Below are 17,624 nucleotides of genomic sequence, written 5' to 3'. Positions count from 1 at the left end.
CCCCCCACCCCCACCCCCAAACAAAGAATTGGAAGCAGGGGCAATAAAGAGGTGTTTGTGTGCTGTGTTCATAGCAGCTCTCTGCACAAGGGCCAGAAGGTAGAAGCACTAGATGACCGTCTAGAGGTGGATGGATAAGCAAAGTGCGGCACATACACACAGTGGGATAGAATTCGCCTTAAAAAGGAGGGAATTCTGACGCAGGCTGCAACGTGGATGAACCTCGAGGACATGATTCTAAATGACACAAGCGAGTCGCTAAGGGACAAATGCTGCGTGAGGTACCCAGAACGGCCAAATTCATACAGACGGAGAGCAGAAGGGCGGAGTTGCCACGGGGTCTGGCGAGGGAGGTGGGGGTTATTGTTTAGCGGGAATACAGTTTTCACCGTAAGACAAAACGAGTTCTGGAGGCAGATAGTGGGGATGGTTGCACATCCATGTGAAGATATTTGATGCCCCTGAACTGTCCACTGAAAGATGGCTAAATAGTACATTGAACGTTATGCCCGTTTTATCGCACTTTAAAATTTAATTAAAATTTTGAAATGTATTGGCTTGGGGCGCCTAGATGGCTTAGTCGGTTAAGCGTCTGACTTTGGCTCAGGTCATGATCCCACAGTTTGTGAGTTCGAGCCCCGCATCAGGCTCTGTGCTGACAGCTCAGAGCCTGGGGCCTGCTTCGGATTCTGTGTTCCCCCCCTCTCTGCCCCTCCCCTGCTCATGCTCTCTATCTCTCAATAATAAAAAAAAATAAAAAAATTATTGGCTTATGAGAGAGAGAGAAAACTTTGAGGAGTTTAGAGCTGCATTCCACGGTACTAGTCTTTGGCAGGTGTGGAACTGTTTTGGGGGCTGTGACGGGGTCTCTGGCTCAGATGGACAGAGGGGAGGAAAGGGAGTGAGAAGCAAAGCTGGAAGGAGCTGGCCAGGGGCTGAGGGAAGGAGGCTGGGAGGTGTGGGAGGAAGGGTTATTCAAAGGGCAGGTGACCAGCCAGGCAGACCCCAGGGCCACACTGATTGGGGGCTCCCAATGTCGGGCTCTATGCTGACAGCTCAGAGCCTGGAGCCTGCTTCAGATTCTGTGCCCCCCCCCCCCCCCCCCGCCCCTCTCCTGCTCACACTCTGTCTCTGTCTCTCTCTCAAAAATGAATAAATGTCAAAAAAGAAAGAAAAACAAGAGTGAGCACCAAGGCTTCAAGCAAACCTCTCATCCCACACTGCCATTGGCCTCACTGGTCATGTGACTGTCTTTGATCAGAGCATGTCCAAGAGAATGTAATTCTCTGATTGGCCAGGCCTTGGTCACATGCCCACTTGTGGAGGCAGGGGTGGGGTCAGCCCAACCCCAGCCAGCGAGACTGAGGACGGGGGAAGAATGGGTGACTCTCCAGACTAGAAGCCAACCGCTGCCCCCATAGCATAGGGGATGCGTGCAGGACAGGGAAAGACACGCAAGGCTGTCCCATGGGCTCCTACCTCTTCAGACCCGTTGGACCAGGTGACAACAGGTGCCTGAGCTCAGACAGAAGAACAAGGCAGATGCCAGTGGACAGCAGAAACACATTCTCTGTAATATCCAAGGAATGAGGGGGCAGGGCACCCAGGGCAGATCCCTTGGCAACCTGGCACTGCCTGCACAATGCTGTCCCCGGGCACACTGAGAGATGGCTGTGTGCCCACTCCAGCCCTGACAGGCAGTCCCCTCTCCCCCAAGGACCCTGAGGGGTGGCACGGTCTTCTCTCTGGCCAAGAGGCTGGCATTTAGCAGAGCTGCCCATCGCTGGCTGCTGAGAACCTCCGGGGGTCTGCGCCAGGTGGTGTGACCCAGCAGGGCTGGGTGGAGAACACCCAGCACTGGGGACAGAGAAGCAGGGCCACAGGGTCAGGGCTGGGGCACACGATGGCCTTTGGCAGCCCTGGGCTGGGGGAGATCAGGTATACTCTGACCCTATCAGCAGAAGAAACTGATATATCCCCAGGTGGGGCTGCAGGGGGGCAGTAAGAGCAAGAGCAGGCAGGGAGAGGCACAGAGATGCAACTTGACCTCTCCACTCCTCCCAGGTGAGACCCCTGGCCAGCCACCCGGGGCCCATTCTCCCCTCTCATCTCTCACAAAGGCATTGATTTGACATTCGTCCCAGGGATGGGTGGGGGAGAGGTGGGCTGGAGACCGTCAGCCGCTCGTCTATTATCCACTTCTCTCCCACAGTCTCAACACTCTTGACTTCTTGCTGGCCTCCGGGCTGCGCAGAGCAGGGACTCCCTTTCCCAGCCTCCCCGGTGTCCGTGCGGCCCTGTGACCAGCCTCTGGCCAACCAGACTGAGCGGAAGTGGTGAGCACCGCTTCCTCCTGGAGCCCTTTGTCATGCTCCTCCCTCGGGTGGCAGTCCAGATGTGACGGAGGGCCATCATGGGCCACGTGGATGGGGGAGATGTCCTGCGGATGCGGGAACCAGGAGACAAAGGAGCCAAGCACCTGTGGCTTTTATTTCCTAGAAAAGTAACATCTGGGCAGAAGAACAGTAAAGGAATCATGGGTGAGGAGCACATTCCTGTTGCAGAAGGTTCAAAGAAGACCCATGCACGGTGAGTAGAACCATTAAAGCCCTCCCTGCACCCCGCTTTCCTCTTATCCCAAGAAAGTTGGGGCCACGCTTCCCTGCAGTGGTGTTTTTGCAACCCTCAAAGGCTTTAGTTCCATTTGTGCACCCCTGATGGTTTTAACTGCTCACTTTCAAGTCTTGCTGATTCTACCTCCTCAGTACTTCCTAGGTCGGCCCCCTTCTCGGCATCTTGGCCACTGTTGCCCAGATTCAGGTCCCTGTTGTCTCTTGCTGTTTATCAGTCTTATTTACCCTGGTCTCGTCTCCTTCTAAAACCCCAACCCCAGGGTCCTATCGGACAAATCCAGATAACAAGGCAGATTGGACCATGGAAGGGGCATTTGAGAATTTTTGAGGCTGTCCAGCACCTTCCCAATGCTCACCCTGTGTTTGGGGAGTTTCCCATAATGCAGTTCCCATCTCTCCACACGGCATCCACCTGGCCTCCCTTGCTGCTGGGAGTGTCCGTGATCTCTGTCTCTCCCATCAGATCTTCTCATTTGAGGCTAGGATTTGGAGGGGAAGACGCAGGGAGAGTTGAGGTTTTGTTAAACAAGGCTGTGGAAGCATCTGGCCCTTCTGGGGGAATGTGGTGCATTTTCTGGTTTCCAGTGCGTGCCCTGTGGTCAAGTGCAGCTTCTGGCTGTGTATTTCCCGATCTTGGCTTTCTGATTCTTTGGAAAATTCTTTATGCCGCCTGCTATCCTTTAATCAATTTCAGCTTTGTGTAAACCAGTCAGGATGGAGGCTGTCAGTTGCAGTTAAGAAGAAACCACATCATTCTCCCGCCTAAACGGTACTCACTGGTTTCCCAGCTCACCCTGCCCCGCACGGGCCTCTGTAGCAACATGCCTGTGCCCCATCTTGCACTTTGTACTTCAAGGGTATCTGAAGCACGGACTCCTCACTTCCACTATCCTGTGCACTGGAGTTTTTACCTTACCATCAGCTGCGATGTGCCCACTTGACAGAAGAGAAAGCGGAGTCTCAGCAACATGGTTACACATTTACCAGAGCCACAACCAGAGCGTGGATCCCCAGTGAACACGGGACGTGATTCCAATGCGAAGAAACTGTCGACATCTCTCAGACACATTCAGCTGAGGTCCTGTCTCCTTTTAGCCCGAATTCAAAGCCTTCTTGATGTCCCTTTTCCCCTAATGTCCCTTCACCCGCATCCCTTCCCTTGTCATGCTATGCACCTCTTCTCATTCCCTGTCCAGGCCAGGCACCATCCCACGTCCCCTCCTTTGCCCAGAGAGCTTCCTGTCCTTGTTCTGTCTAGTGGTGAGGTCACAGCCTCTGAGGCCAGCTTCCCTGGGTTCAAGTCCTGGCTCTGCCTCTCCCCATTCACCTGAAATCAGGCAAGTCACCCAATCTCTGTGCCTCAAATGTCGCATCTATCACATCACCTAACAATGGTGACCTTATGTGTGTTGTGTGGTATCACTGAGTAAACTCAGCTGGGTCACTTAGTAAGTGCCATCACCATCATCTGTGTCTGTCCACCTCTCAGGAGCAGCCCTTCCCCAGCGGGGAGAGTTCATTGCTTTCCAGTCAGGGTTCCAGGACACCCTCATCCAGTCCTTCGAGCTCATCTCACCCATCTTCCAAAGGCTAAAAGCAACAGAGTCCTGGATTCATGCTTGGCTCTAGTCACCTATTAGCTGTGTGACCTTGAGCTAGTGACTTAGCTTCTCTGTGTATGTCTCAGATTCCTAGGGGAAATGGCAATGATAAAAGGAGCCACCTTCATGGAGTAGGTGTAGGAGACCAAGTGGATTAATGCTTAGCACATTGTCTGGCGCACGGTGAGTGCTCAGTAAAGAACCCTCATTAGCTGTTTGCTCTCCATCTTGCTCTCTCAACTGTGAGCAGCTTAAGGGCACAAACCAGGCTTTATCTATCTTTGTGCTCTTGGCACCTTGTACAGCGCCTGGACCTGGTCGGTGCCACACTCGTGCCCCATGCTTGCAGTATGGTTTCATGTCAGTTATTTTTTCCATACCTCCTGCCCGAAGGGCGCTGTTCCAGCCTGAAAAGAAGAAAGGGTACTTTCTTCCAAGCTTGGTCCCCTTTTGGGCTGTCGGCCTGGGGGACCTGTCAGCTCTGGGGGCTGCTGGCGTTCCTCAGCAGGGCCTCAGGGACCACCCGCGCTCGGCCCGAGGGGCACTTAGATCTCGTTTGGAGGCATTTGGAGGGATGCTTCACACAGACGGCTACAGCATATGCTGTCTCCTGGGTGGCACCAGATGGTGGGGACTTGGCTAGATTCCCTCCATATCTGTGAGCCCGCTGACCCTCTCGGTGGCTCCAAAATGCAAAAGAGAGATTATAACTGGGCTTTGAAATGACAGGAGCTGGAAAGCCATGAGGAACTTGGCAAAGAGGGAGCATGCTGTTGCTGCTGGCGCTTGACTATGTTCACGATTCCAGCCTGTGTAACAGCCACCCTGGTTAGCTGTGTGCCTCATTCAGTCTGACCCCCATGTAACGGATCCAGAACAGAAGGGTGGGTAAGAGATCGGGCCCTGGTCGTTCTGGGGAGCCCCACTGCCTGGGCTCAGATCCCAGCTTCTCCACTTACTAGTTGTGGGAACCTCTGGCAAGTAACTTTGGTTCTCTGTGCCTCGATTTCCTTACCTGTGATATAGGAGTGTTGTTGCTGTAACAGCAGAAAAACATTTGGATCCACCAATGCTGCCTGTGACAACAGCTAACTCTGACACAGCACTTACCAGATACCGGGAACTATTCTTTTCACGGATTATGTTATTTCGTTCGTCTTTACAACCACCCAGGAGGGAGGGGCTAGTCTGTCTTTAAAACAAGCAGGGGCGCCTGGGTGGCTCAGTCGGTTGGCCATCCAACTCTTGATTTCAGCTCAGGTCATGATCTCACGGTTCGTGAGTTCGAGCCCCGTGTTGGGCTCCACGATGACAGCATGGAGCCCGCTTGGGATTCTCTCTCTCTGCCCCTGTGCATACACGCAGGCACTCTCTCTCCCTTTCACAATAAATAAGCATTTAAAAATAAAATAAAGATAAAATAAGCAAGGAAAGGAGAGTTTAAACAACTCATCCGAGGTCATAAAGCAAGAAGTTGGCAGAACCAGGAGTGAGACTTCGGCAGCCTGGCCCACAGTCCACGTCCCTCTCACCACGCTGTGCTTCCTGATGAGTGACAGAGACCTCATCAAAGACTGGAAGAGTCTTGCCCTGGGGCAAGTGCTATGCTCCACTCTGGAATACTAAAGCAAGCCACTCGTGCAGCGACTTAAAACAACCAGATGCTATCAGCTTCGTTAACTGACGATGATCAATACAACTTTTTCCTCCTCAAATACGGAGCATCGGTTTGGATGATTTTGGCTGCAAGCGGCAGGTGACGTAACATTTGTTTTCAACAAACGATGACTTCAACAATTATTATTATTTACATGGGGGTTCACGTAGCTGCGGTTTGGGGAACAGGCTCGGCGCCATTGTCAAGGAAACCGGGTCTTTCCCACTCTCTGTTCTGGGCTCTCTGGGAGGTTGTCCACAGGCCAACACCATTCTTGGATGGTTGCTCACCGTTCCAGATGTGAGAGTGTCTGAAAGAGAGGGGGCAGGAGAGGTGGTCCGTTGTCGGGTGTTTTCTTGGATCACTGAACTCATTTGCTAGAACCTTCCGGAAGACTTCCCTCCAGGGGGTGAGGCTGCCAGGACTGGCCACCTGGAGTTGGCTGGATGGTGGAGAAGCAGCAGCCCCGGCCGCTGCCCAGACCCATGCTTCTCGGCTTTCCTCCACTTCCTCCTGCGCGAAGGCCGGTCCCGTTTCTGACAAACTATCTGTATCAGTTAGGACTCCTTTCGGTTGCAGGCAGCAGGAAGTCCAACCAAGAGCGACTGAAATGAAGATAGGTTTGTTTTTCTCGCATCTCAAGGAGCCCGGAGGCGGGCAGTGCAGAGAGCCAGGGTGCATCAGTCACTCGTGTTCCAGGGACCAGGCTTTGTGTCACCGTACCTGGCATCCTCGGTGCCCTGGCTGTCACCCACGGGCTCATCACCCTCTGACTCCAAAGGCGCAGCTTCTCCTCCAGGCAGGAAGGAGAGAGGAGGAGGCAGGCGTGGCTCCTGCGTCACACAAGTGAGAGGCGTTTCTGAGAACGCGCAATCGGCTGGGTTTCATTGGCCGGAATGGGGTCACGTGGTCCGTAGCCGCAAGGGCGTCTGGGAAACTCAGTATCTAAGCTGCGCGCAGTGCCGCCTTGAACACGCGGGGTCCTGATGGGTAGGAGGGGCACGTGGACGCATGGAAGGCGCCCAGCAGCCTGTGCCACGTGGTCTTCACCCCTCAGCACAGCCTGCACCCCCACTGTAAATCCTTACTCTCTTGCCCCAAGCCAGGGGGCTGCCCCTCCCCTTCTGAGACTCTTAAGTGAAAAAGAGGAGGGAAAAATGATGTAATGAAATACCCAACGTGCGTCTTCTCGGCAGTTCCTCCAAGCTCTCTCAAGCCGTGTTGACCACACGTCTTTGTTGGTCAGGGAAACTGAGGCTTGGAGGGTAGTAATGAGGGCTTCAAGGTCACAGCTAGGGATGGCGCTCAGCAGGATTGAGAACTCGGTGTCTCCCCCGCACAGGTGCATGCTCTCGCCTTTTCCACCTTTCCTAGGGTTCAACCTCCCTGCTCCCCGCCCAGCTACGCTGCACGTCCCTTAGGTCAGGAGCGGTGCCTCTGAGGTCCCTGTGCGCCCACTCAGGGGCAGAGCACCCGCTCCACGCTGGGTTCCTGGCTGAGAGGAGGAGGGAGCCCCGTGGGCAGCCTCGGCATCCAGGAGCGCGAGAACATGGCTTCTAACTGCTATGAGAGTGTGAAGCTTTCAAGTGGGCTCCGAGCTGCCCCAGATGAGAAAGCAAACACTGAGCATTTTTCTCCTCCTCCTCCCCTCCCGAGTCCTGCTGGGGGCCGGTTCACGGGAAGCTGGTTAATTGGAACTGTCCCTGCTGCCCCAGTGAGAAATGGGACGTTGTACACTGTGTCCCCTAGAGAAAGTCTCCCATCTGTTTGCTCCATGAGGATAATTATGTGTATAAATTACCCGCCTCCTCATCCCTCCCCAGCCCGGGTGAGAGAGGGGGTGTGCTGGGATTGAAGGCTCCCGGGTGACCTTTGAGATGGGGGAGTGTGACTAAACGGGCTCCTGCATCAGCCATCTGCCCTGAGCACGACTGCAGTATCGATTTTCTATTCGAGGGGTGGAAACCAGACGCTTATTTTGAAATATGTCCTGTAATGAATCTGTGATTTGGAAAGGGTGCTTCTACAATTATTACTGTTGAACTTGATGTGACTTCCAGCAACAGAGAAAGTCACTGTCACTGGGTTTACGTTTGCCTCTTATTACCAAGAGGAAAGAGCCCAGGCTGAGAGGTGGTTCCCGCGAGAGCAGTGCGTAGTCTCTCTGAGTAGTGGACTGCAGATTGTGTCATGTGGAGTTGTCTCTACCTGGGGAAGCCGGGAGTGGGTATCTTTGGTATCTTTGGGAGGAGTCTGCTCCCCGCACTAGCCAGCGGTAGTGCCTTGGGCAGTTCTCCTCCTCCAGGGCCTCCGTGCTCCCCCCTCCGGAATGGGAGAAGGAGATTTAATTTCAGTTGCCCCCATAGTAAGGAGAATAAGGCCCCCCCCCCCGCAAGACATCTGTGTCCTGATCCTTGGAAACTGAAGACTCTAGGTTCCGTGGCAAAGGGAAGTGAAAGTTGCCGATGGGGTTAATCTGCTAATTGGTTGGTCTTAAAAGAGGGAGGTGATCCTGGGTTATCTGGGTGGACCCGTGTTTCACAGGGGTCCTTGCAAGTGGATGAGGGAGGCAGGAGAGGGGCAGCTGGAGGAAGATTTGGCCCTGATGTTGCCGACTTTGGAAGAAAGAGGCCAGAAGCCAAGGAAGGCTGGTGGCCTCCAGAAGGTGGGAAATTTGAGGAAGCAGAATCTCCTGCTGACATTTCCGTTTCCAACCTTCCGGACTCATTTCGGACCCATGACAGTCTTTGCAGAGCCTGTCCCACGTACCAGGCCGTTTGAGGAGCTTCTCATGCGTTGCTCACTGCTCCTCTAGAGGAACCTGAAAGGTAGGGATTTTACTACTGCAGCCACTGTTTGGCCAACGAAAAAGCTGAGGCCCAGAGGACGGGCTGGGGTTCCAGCCCTTTGGATCATCAGCCCACCCCCCACTCTCTGTGCAGACAACAGAAATCTCCTCAATGTTATGTAAGTGCAGTGTAGATTATGGCATCGAGTTAAGGTGGTCACAAGCCCCAGCTTGCCTGGAATTATCACTGATGGCGCCCCGTTCCCGCTCAGTGAGGATGTAGTTTGGGGGGTAAATCCCATGGTCCCAGCGGCGTGTTGAGCCCTCCCTCCCAGGGCTGACTCAATCTTCAAGGAAGAGGATGGAGGCAGATGAGTGAAGGAGTGTCCCCCAGGTTCAAGGAGCATGTGAGGAACTATGGCTTGCCTTTGAGTCCTGGTTCTAGGGCCATTTTGTTGTCTGACCCTGGGGAGACAAGAGCCCACACAATCGGCCCCCAACCCTGGGCTCACATTTCCTGGCTTTGGTTTTGCGACTCTTTTTCCTCACTTACGGGCTTCTTTGAGGATCTCTAAGCATGACCAGATGCACACCTGGCTCAGGGTTCTTCCTCTTACCCACATAAATCACCTCCTCCTAGAGCTCGCTCTGTACACCAGCATCAGTGGCTCAGAGAAGCCTTCCTGACCACTCTGGTTAAAATTGCAAGGGGTGCCTGGGTGGATCGGTTGCTTAAGCATCTGACTTCGGCTCAGGTCATGATCTCAAGGTTCGTGGGTTTGAGCCCCACGTCGGGCTCTGTGCTGACAGTTCAGAGCCTGGAGCCTGCTTCAGATTCTGTGTCTCCCTCTCTCTCTGACCCTCCCCTGCTCATGCTGTCTCTCTCTCGGGAAATAAATAAAACATTAGAAAAATTTAAATTGCAAATGACTCCTCCCCAAATGTAACTCCTGTGTTTCCTTTACTGTTCTGCATAAATCTGAACACAATCTGACATATTATATATGTTACTTCTTTATCCTGTTTATACTCTGTCGGCCCCATGGCAATGCAGGCCCTGGAGACTCAGGAGTTTGCCCTTTTTAAAAAAACTATTGCATCCTGGTAATAGCAGCAGCATTGGCCATAGACTTGGCACTCGATGAATGAATGAATGAATGAGTGCATGAATCCAGGCAAGAAATGATATCTTGGCATAAATTGGTAGCCTTGAGAAACAAATTAATTTGAGAGCTATTGAAAGAAAAGCTTCTCATTTTCATTTCATGTTCTTTTCCTTTGAACTTTCCGCATTTGTTGTCCTGTTTACAGATTATTCTAATATTGTGTAAACTTTCATTTATTTTTTTCCAAGACTGAAAGTTTCTACATTTAACTTAGCCATGCATCTGGAATGTATTTTGATGTACATAATGAGATATGGGATGGATTTAATATTTTTATCTAGATCATTAGACACTTACAGAATGTTCCAAATGTCATTTATTGAATAATCTTCCTCAAAAAAAAAAATGGAAATGCAAACTTTATCATGTTGCAAAGTCCTATGTCGAGGGCAGTCTTTTCCCAAACTTCCTACTGAGCTCTGTGGCTCGGTTCCCAACCAGCTCTATGCTTCAGTTATTACAATCTGTGAGAGTCTCTGGTAGAGCTCACGCCATGATTTCTTTTTTAAAACAAATTTTTTTTTTTATGACTTGCCTTTCCAAATTCACTTTAGGCCATGTTCCTCATGGTAACCTTGTAAAGCTTCACGTTTTATTTTATTTATTTATTTACTTTATTATTTGCTTAGCTTTTAATTTTTTTCATGTTTATTTATCTTTGAGAGAGAGAGAGCGCATGAGTGGGAAGAGGAAGAGAGAGGAGACACAGAATCTGAAGCAGGTTCCAGGCTCTGAGATGTCAGCACAGAGCCCGACGTGGGGCTCGAACCCATGAACCGTGAGATCATGACCTGAGCCGAAGCCGGATGCTTAACCAACTGAGCCCCCCAGGCGCCCCTGAGCTCCACATTTTATAGATTGAAGAAAGAGGCAGTAACTACCCAGCCAATGCCAACTCCCTCCAGGAATATACTACACATCGTATTGTTTCTTTCTTTCCATAGTTTTACTTATTTGGATCGCAAAGACTTGTTATTACATCTAAGTGCTCTATATCATTGCTGTGGAAAATTGAACTTGTTTCTGGTTTGGGTTTAACTGCTTATTTTTATATATTTATTTATTTTAATATAATTTATTGTCAAATTGGCTACACACAAATTGACAGTGTGTACAGTGTGCTCTTGGTTTTGGGGGTAGATTCCCACGGTTCATCGCTTACATACAACACCCAGTGCTCATCCCCACAAGTGCCCTCCTCAGTGCCTATCACCCATTTTTCCCACCGCTACCCCATCAGCCCTCAGTTTGTTCTCTGTATTTAAGAGTCTTTTATGGTTTGCCTCCCTCCCTCTCTGTTTGTAGCTATTTTTCCCCCTTCCCCTCCCCCATGGTCTTGTTAAGTTTCTCAAGTTCCACATATGAGTGAAAACATATGGTATCTGTCCTTCTCTGCCTGACTTATTTCACTCAGCACAATACTCTCCAGTTCCATCCATGTTGCTGCAAATGGCAGGATTTCACTCCTTGGCAATGAGAAAGAATAACCACTTATTTTTAATACAGAGGGCACATTAATTTGTGAATCTGGATTTTGTTCCATCAACCTTTTTTGTTTTTCTTGTATCAACATCAAGTCTGGTAGAGCAGTTTCCTCCTAAAATCTCTTCCTGTTTCAACAAATGTCTAGGTTTTCCTTACATGTTCTTCTCTTTATGGGAATGTTATAATTGACTTGTCAGCTCCCTAATTATATGCTGATCTCATAGCTCATTGAACTTCTGGACACAATTATGATCTCTGAAAGTCCTAGCTGATTCTTGGAGGTCTTCACTAAGTAGATGGTCTGCTGCTGCCGCTGCTTGTTCAAATCCTGTCCTCTCTCTCACTGGCCATCCAAGTTCTGGGTGTTAATCATGTGCTGTCCTATGCGGTCACTATCCTGGACCTGACTTGTACCCCTTTCTTTTGAGCAAGTCACACATTTACGTTTCAGCTCCACATCTTGACTGTAAGGATCTGTGCTTCTGGCCTGGAGCTGCGCACACTGCCCACTCCCAGTCAGTAACTACTGTCTCGATCAGGCCAGAGAGCAGAGGAGGTCATGTGTGAGCTGGGGTCTTCCTCGCTCTGAAAGAGCTCTGAGTCCAGATGTGTTCCAGGGGATTCTCCAGATAGTCGGCTGGGATTTGGCTAAGGGGCCTGTCCTTATGAGTGTCCAGTCTCGTTCCTACAAGGTTCTCGGTGCCCCCGGCAATGTTCTAAAGACCTTACATGAGGTAATTCATGTAATCCTCACAACAGCCCTATAAAGCAGGTACCATTACTGCACCCCTGTTTCGTATGGAGCTTCTAGGTACACAGAGTGTTAGGTCACTTGTCCAAGGTAGTGCAGCTAGAAAAACGACAGAGCCAGGATTTGAACCAAGGGAGTGTGTCTCCAGAGCTGATGCCTCGAACCACCACCACACGCAGCATCTATGGGAGGGCGGCTTACGTAGATTTCCTTATGGCTCCATTAGTACCAGGTGCCGGGGCAGCCTGCCAGCTTTGACTTTTCGGGTGCCAGGCAGTCTCCAGTTCACCAACAGAACCCATCAATCTATTGTTCAATCTAGTGTCTCCGTTTCATTCTGCGCTCTCCGAAAATAGCCTGCCTGACCTGGAAATCAAAGTTTCTCCATTCTCCAGGGCCCCACCTCTGAGCACTGGCTGAAGAAGACATTGTGGAAATAGGGCAGTCCCCCTCTCCCGGTCCCCCTATCCTGGTCCCCCTATAATGTGGATGATTACATCCACAGGGCTCCGGGGTGAGGAAGAATGGCCACACCCTTGTTCCTAGGGAGAGGATGTCCTGTTCACAGGATTCTGGCTGTGTCTGTAGACTCTCATTTCCTGCTGCTGGATAAATAGGTGGCAAGTGGCCTCCCAGGGATGTGACCGCAGAGCAGGCTGACCCCACCGGCCACTCCAGGTCTCCTGAGGTTCTCAGCTGGATTTTTCTAATGATTCTGATTTCCTATTGTAGAACACTGGAGAGAGTCAGGGTCTTGCTGGTCGATGTCTCCAGCCTCGTGGCTTGAAGAGCTGGGGGCGTTTTGTCCAGCGTGGTGATAGCCCGCGAGAGCAGGTCTACATGTCCGTAGGAGTCAGTGCCAGTGGAGGCCAGCAGCCGTTTTGTCCATCCGCGCTCCCAGGCAGTGGTCAGCCCGGACCATTAGAGAGTCACAGAGAGGCCAGGATCTCAGCGAGCCATTCCTTCCATCCATGTTTGTGTAGACAAGCCAACGGCTCAAGATCACACAGTAAATCCGGGCCTGGGAAATTAAGGAGGGGCTCTCTTTCCTTGAGTCTACCCGTATCTCTCCCTGGGAATATCTTCTCTGGCTGAAGGCACGCACATCTCCTCCATTTATTCATCAAGGCCAACACTCCCCTGAGCCCCCATCCCATGCATTTGGTGGCCCAGACACACTAATGTAACCTGATACCTCCCTCTCAATCTGTGTCTTCTCTGGTCTTCTCCATCTCGATCAACGGCCAGGCCATTCTTCCACTTGCTCAGGACCTAAACTTGGAAGTCATCTTTACCACTTTCCTTTCTCTCCCAAGCCACATCCAATCCATTGGGAGGTTGTATGTGCTCGATCTCTGGAAGATATCCTGAGCCCAACCGCTCCCCACCGCCTCCACTGCTGCCCCCAGGTCCAAGCCACCGGGTCCCACACCTGGTTCTACGACGGTTCCTCACTGCCTCTCACCTCCTGCCCTCTGGCTCCCAAACCTGCCCTGCTCGCCCCATCGGAGCAGTCTGGGTGACTTGAGATTTCCCTGCTTAACGCCCTCTGTTGATTCTCATCTCGTTCAGAATGAAAATGGAAAAAGAAAGCAGTGGACCAAGAACTGACTCTGGTGTTAGCTTCATCCTTCTCTGTAGAAAAATGGGCAACTTTCTCCAGTTCCCAATGGTTAGAGGGGCTGTTTTAAGAGGTCAGGGGTCAGCGGCCCATGGGTCCCCCCAACTCTCCTGCTTTCCCTCCCCGACTCTCCACTTAGACCCGTCCTTCCTGATCTGCCCTCCTGGGGCCCCAGCCTCCTGGGTGGGGTCTGCGCCCCTTACTCTCACCCCCTTTTCTCTTTCCTCCGTGGACCCACAGCTCCCCGTCGGCTGTTCTGCTGATGAACAGGTCCCCAGAGATGGTGGAAGTGCTGGGAGCCTCCTTCTCAGGTTCTAGCCTCTGTTCTGAGCCCCGGATATTGATATTCTCTGTCCATTTAAACCCAGGAGATTCAAAAACATCACCATCTTCCTACCCACCCCCAGTCCACTTCTCCCACAGACCCGTCTGTCTGTGTTCAGCCATCCAGTCTGTCACCGAGGCTCATAGACACTGGCGTCGTCTTTGATTCTCCCAGGTGTTGGTTAGGATGCTTTGGGCCCCAGCTAACAGCAACTCCCACAAGCAATGATTCATAAAAAAAATAAAATAAAATAAGTGTACTTAGCACAAGACTGAGGAGGGTGGCTTCGGGCATCACATAGTCTTATACTACAAACAGGAATCAGAGGGCAATTGAGAGAGCATCTTTTTTGTACCTGTCCTTTTTATAAGGTTACAGACCTTTTCCAGGGGCTCTGTCACACATCTTCTTAGGTCCTCTTGGCCACAATGAGGTCACAGGCAGCCCTGGCTGTGGGGCGGGGGGGGGNNNNGGGCAGAAGTGACAGGCACAGTGCTTGGGATAGTCAAGATTGGTTTTGACCAACAAGGCTCTTGCATTTTTTCTAGAAAATGCTCAGGGATTTGTTGGCAAGAAGGGTGGAGATGGCTGTCGGGTTAGGGGACATCAGCGCCTGCCGTACTGTCTTCTTTCGTCCCCAACACCCTGTCCTGGGTACAGCGTTGTCATTTTCTAGCCCCCCACCACCACCACAATGCCTTTGCCATCTCTGTGCCATTCCCATTGCTAGTGACTTGACTCACACGGCACCGGCTCTCACCTCAATCGTAACATCTGCCTCTGTCTAGACACACCACCTCTGGTCAATCTTTTCTCTCCCCAAAGACTGACACCCTATCCTTCAAGTATGATTCGAACTCGATTGCTCCAGAACCTGATTATCTCTGGTGGCTTCCTCTCATCTACCAAGTTCGATAAAAACCTCCTCACACGGACAGTCAAGACCTTCCACAATATGACTGCTGCCAAAGGAAAAGCAGCCCTGTTTGCAGCAAGACTAAGGAGGGGATCCGAGAAAGAGAAAAACAACCATCCCAGCAGCTAGCAGCGAGCAGTCAGCCGTGATGTAGCCAAATCAGCAGGGACAGTGCTGCTGTTCAAATATGTTCAGCAAAGGCCACACCATGACCATGTGTGAAGCGAGGCAGAGAGAGAACACAGACGTGGTTGAACACGCCCCTTTCCTGCTAACGTGAGTGGTGGCTGCCTGTCCCCCCCTGAGAACGCAAGCCCTGCTTTCATCTTTCTGCCTCTGAGAAAGAAATATTGAAGCTACCCAGCCACCAGAGTGTCCCACCTCTTGACCCTGCCTCCTTAACCCCCTCGCGGGAGGGTTCAGCAGAAGCCCAAATCGTACGCAGCACTTCCCCATCCCCCTTACCGAGAAGCTCCGGGCTGGCCGTGGGGGGCTGGTGCAGGGGGCTGGACAGGTGGCGCCGTGGCTGTAGCCGAATTCCCAGTGGTCTTTGGTTGGTGGGATTCACATCGTGGTCCAACCCTCCAGCTTCATCTCCCTCAGTCCCCAAGACCTCCTTTAGAACTCAGGACATTTGTTTTCAGTTTCGCACAAAATTCTGACCACGCCACTGGATGCAGTGCCATTTTTCAGGAAAGGCGGAGGATGAAGAGGATGTGTTGATCACGTCGACTGACCATCGATATGGAATCGCCACAATCCAGCCCGGGACTGCCACAGAGGGGTTCTCCGGAAAGGGGCATGCAGGGGAAAGGAGGCCCCCGGGGTGGTGACTCCATGGAAGTGGACAGGGGAGGTCTTCCTGTGAGTCAGAGGGGTGGCCACTTCCGGAGGAGCGTAGGGCTGTCGCGGGGATGCGGCCATGGAGGGCCTGGGGGCAAAGTGCTATTTCTTGACCTGGTCTGGGTTATAAGGATGTTATGAGCATGCATTGTTGTGTGTTTGTCGGCCACCACGGTTAGTTTTCAAGTGAAAAGGTTGACATGTGGAGCCTTGAAGAGGCTGGGTTTCTGCAGACAAGGAGAAAAGCAAGGGGCCCAGGTAAGGGCTGTTCTGGCAAAGCAGGAGAGGTGATGGGTGGGACCTGAATCGAGGTGGTACCAAGGAGTTGGGGGCTGCGGTCGGAGGGCCATTTTGGAAGGACTGACGAGATTCACTGCCAGGCTGGACTGGTGAATGAAAGAGGGTAAGCAGAGTTATGCCATCGTCTCTCTGTCTCTCTGCCACACTTGCATATCATGGTGAACATGGTGGCCGACCAAAGGCACGTGCGTGGACGGGAGGAAGGTTTCACGCAAGAAGCCGCCATGGTCGGCCGGTGGGTGATACCTATCAAGGAAAGGGTGTCTTTTCCTCGGAAGGATCTCATGCCCATCACTGAAGCTCCTGGTCAGATTGAGATGGACAGATATACGGACAGTTGCCAGAAGCAGCAGAGCCCAGAGCCATTTCCTGACCGCGGGGTAGTTGAAGCGGACGGAGCTGTCAACCTGACTCATCAGGTTTACATTGCCCCCACCTCCACCCCCGATGCACACATCTATCCTTCTTCTCCCTTCTGAAATTCACCTGAAACAAGGTGTCCCATTTGTTGGAGCTCAGTCTCCATTTGTGAAATCGAATAATCTGTCTTGTCTCCTTAAAAATGTCCAGTTCATGGGGCGCTTGGCTGGCTCAGTCAGCTAAGTGTCCGACTTCGGCTCAGGTCATGATCTCACGGTTCGTGGATTCGAGTCCCGCGTCGGGCTCTGTGCTGACAGCTCAGAGCCTGGAGCCTGTTTCAGATTCTGTGTCTCCCTCTCTCTCTTCCTTCCCCTGCTCACACATACTCTCTCTCTTTCTCTCTCTCTCTCAGAAATAAATAAAAAAATTTAAGGGGCACCTGGGTGGCTCAGTCAGTTAAGTGTCTGACTTCGGCTCATGTCATGATCTCACAGTTCATGGGTTCGAGCCCCACGTCGGGCTCTGTGGTGACAGCCAGCTCGGAGCCTGGAGCCTGTTTCAGATTCCGTGTCTCCTTCTTTCCCTGACCCTCCCCTGCTCACACTGTGTGTGTGTGTCTCTCTCTCAGTAATAAATAAAAACATTAAAAAATTAAAAAAAATAAATAAAAAACAAAAACATTTTTTAAAAAATGTCCAGTTCGTAAAATAAGGGATCAAGGCACTTAAATAATTTAAGGAAAAAGACTGTCACTAACCACCCCTTTTACATCTGTTTCAGCACATGCCACACCTAGATTGGCGAGCGAGGTGTGTATCTTACAAAAGTCTGCTTTCTGGCAGTTAGAATCCTACCTTCCCACTGACTTTCGTTAGGATTTCTGATATGCGTGAGTTACCTCCTGCTCCTCTCACTAGATCCAGGGCCTCCCAGGCCTGCTCTCGGTATGTTTTACCATCTTTAAGCTGACATCTCCATGGACCAGGGGAGCTGTTAGAGCCTAGGCCCCCAGGCAGGTGTTCTGAGGTCCTGCTTATAAGCAGCCATCCATTTTGAGCCAGTTTCTTTGCAGGAGGCCTGCCTGTAGCTTTAAATGGGTTCCCCAACCTTGAGCCTGGGAAATTTGCAGCCAGCTGCGCTAGGAGTGAATTATGATATCAGGATTCCAGAATTCCTAA

The sequence above is a fragment of the Crocuta crocuta genome, unplaced genomic scaffold (genome assembly GCF_008692635.1).
Source record: "Crocuta crocuta isolate KB4526 unplaced genomic scaffold, BGI_CrCroc_1.0 scaffold71, whole genome shotgun sequence".
NCBI lineage: Eukaryota > Metazoa > Chordata > Mammalia > Carnivora > Hyaenidae > Crocuta > Crocuta crocuta.
Note: the sequence above shows the minus strand (reverse complement) of the source record.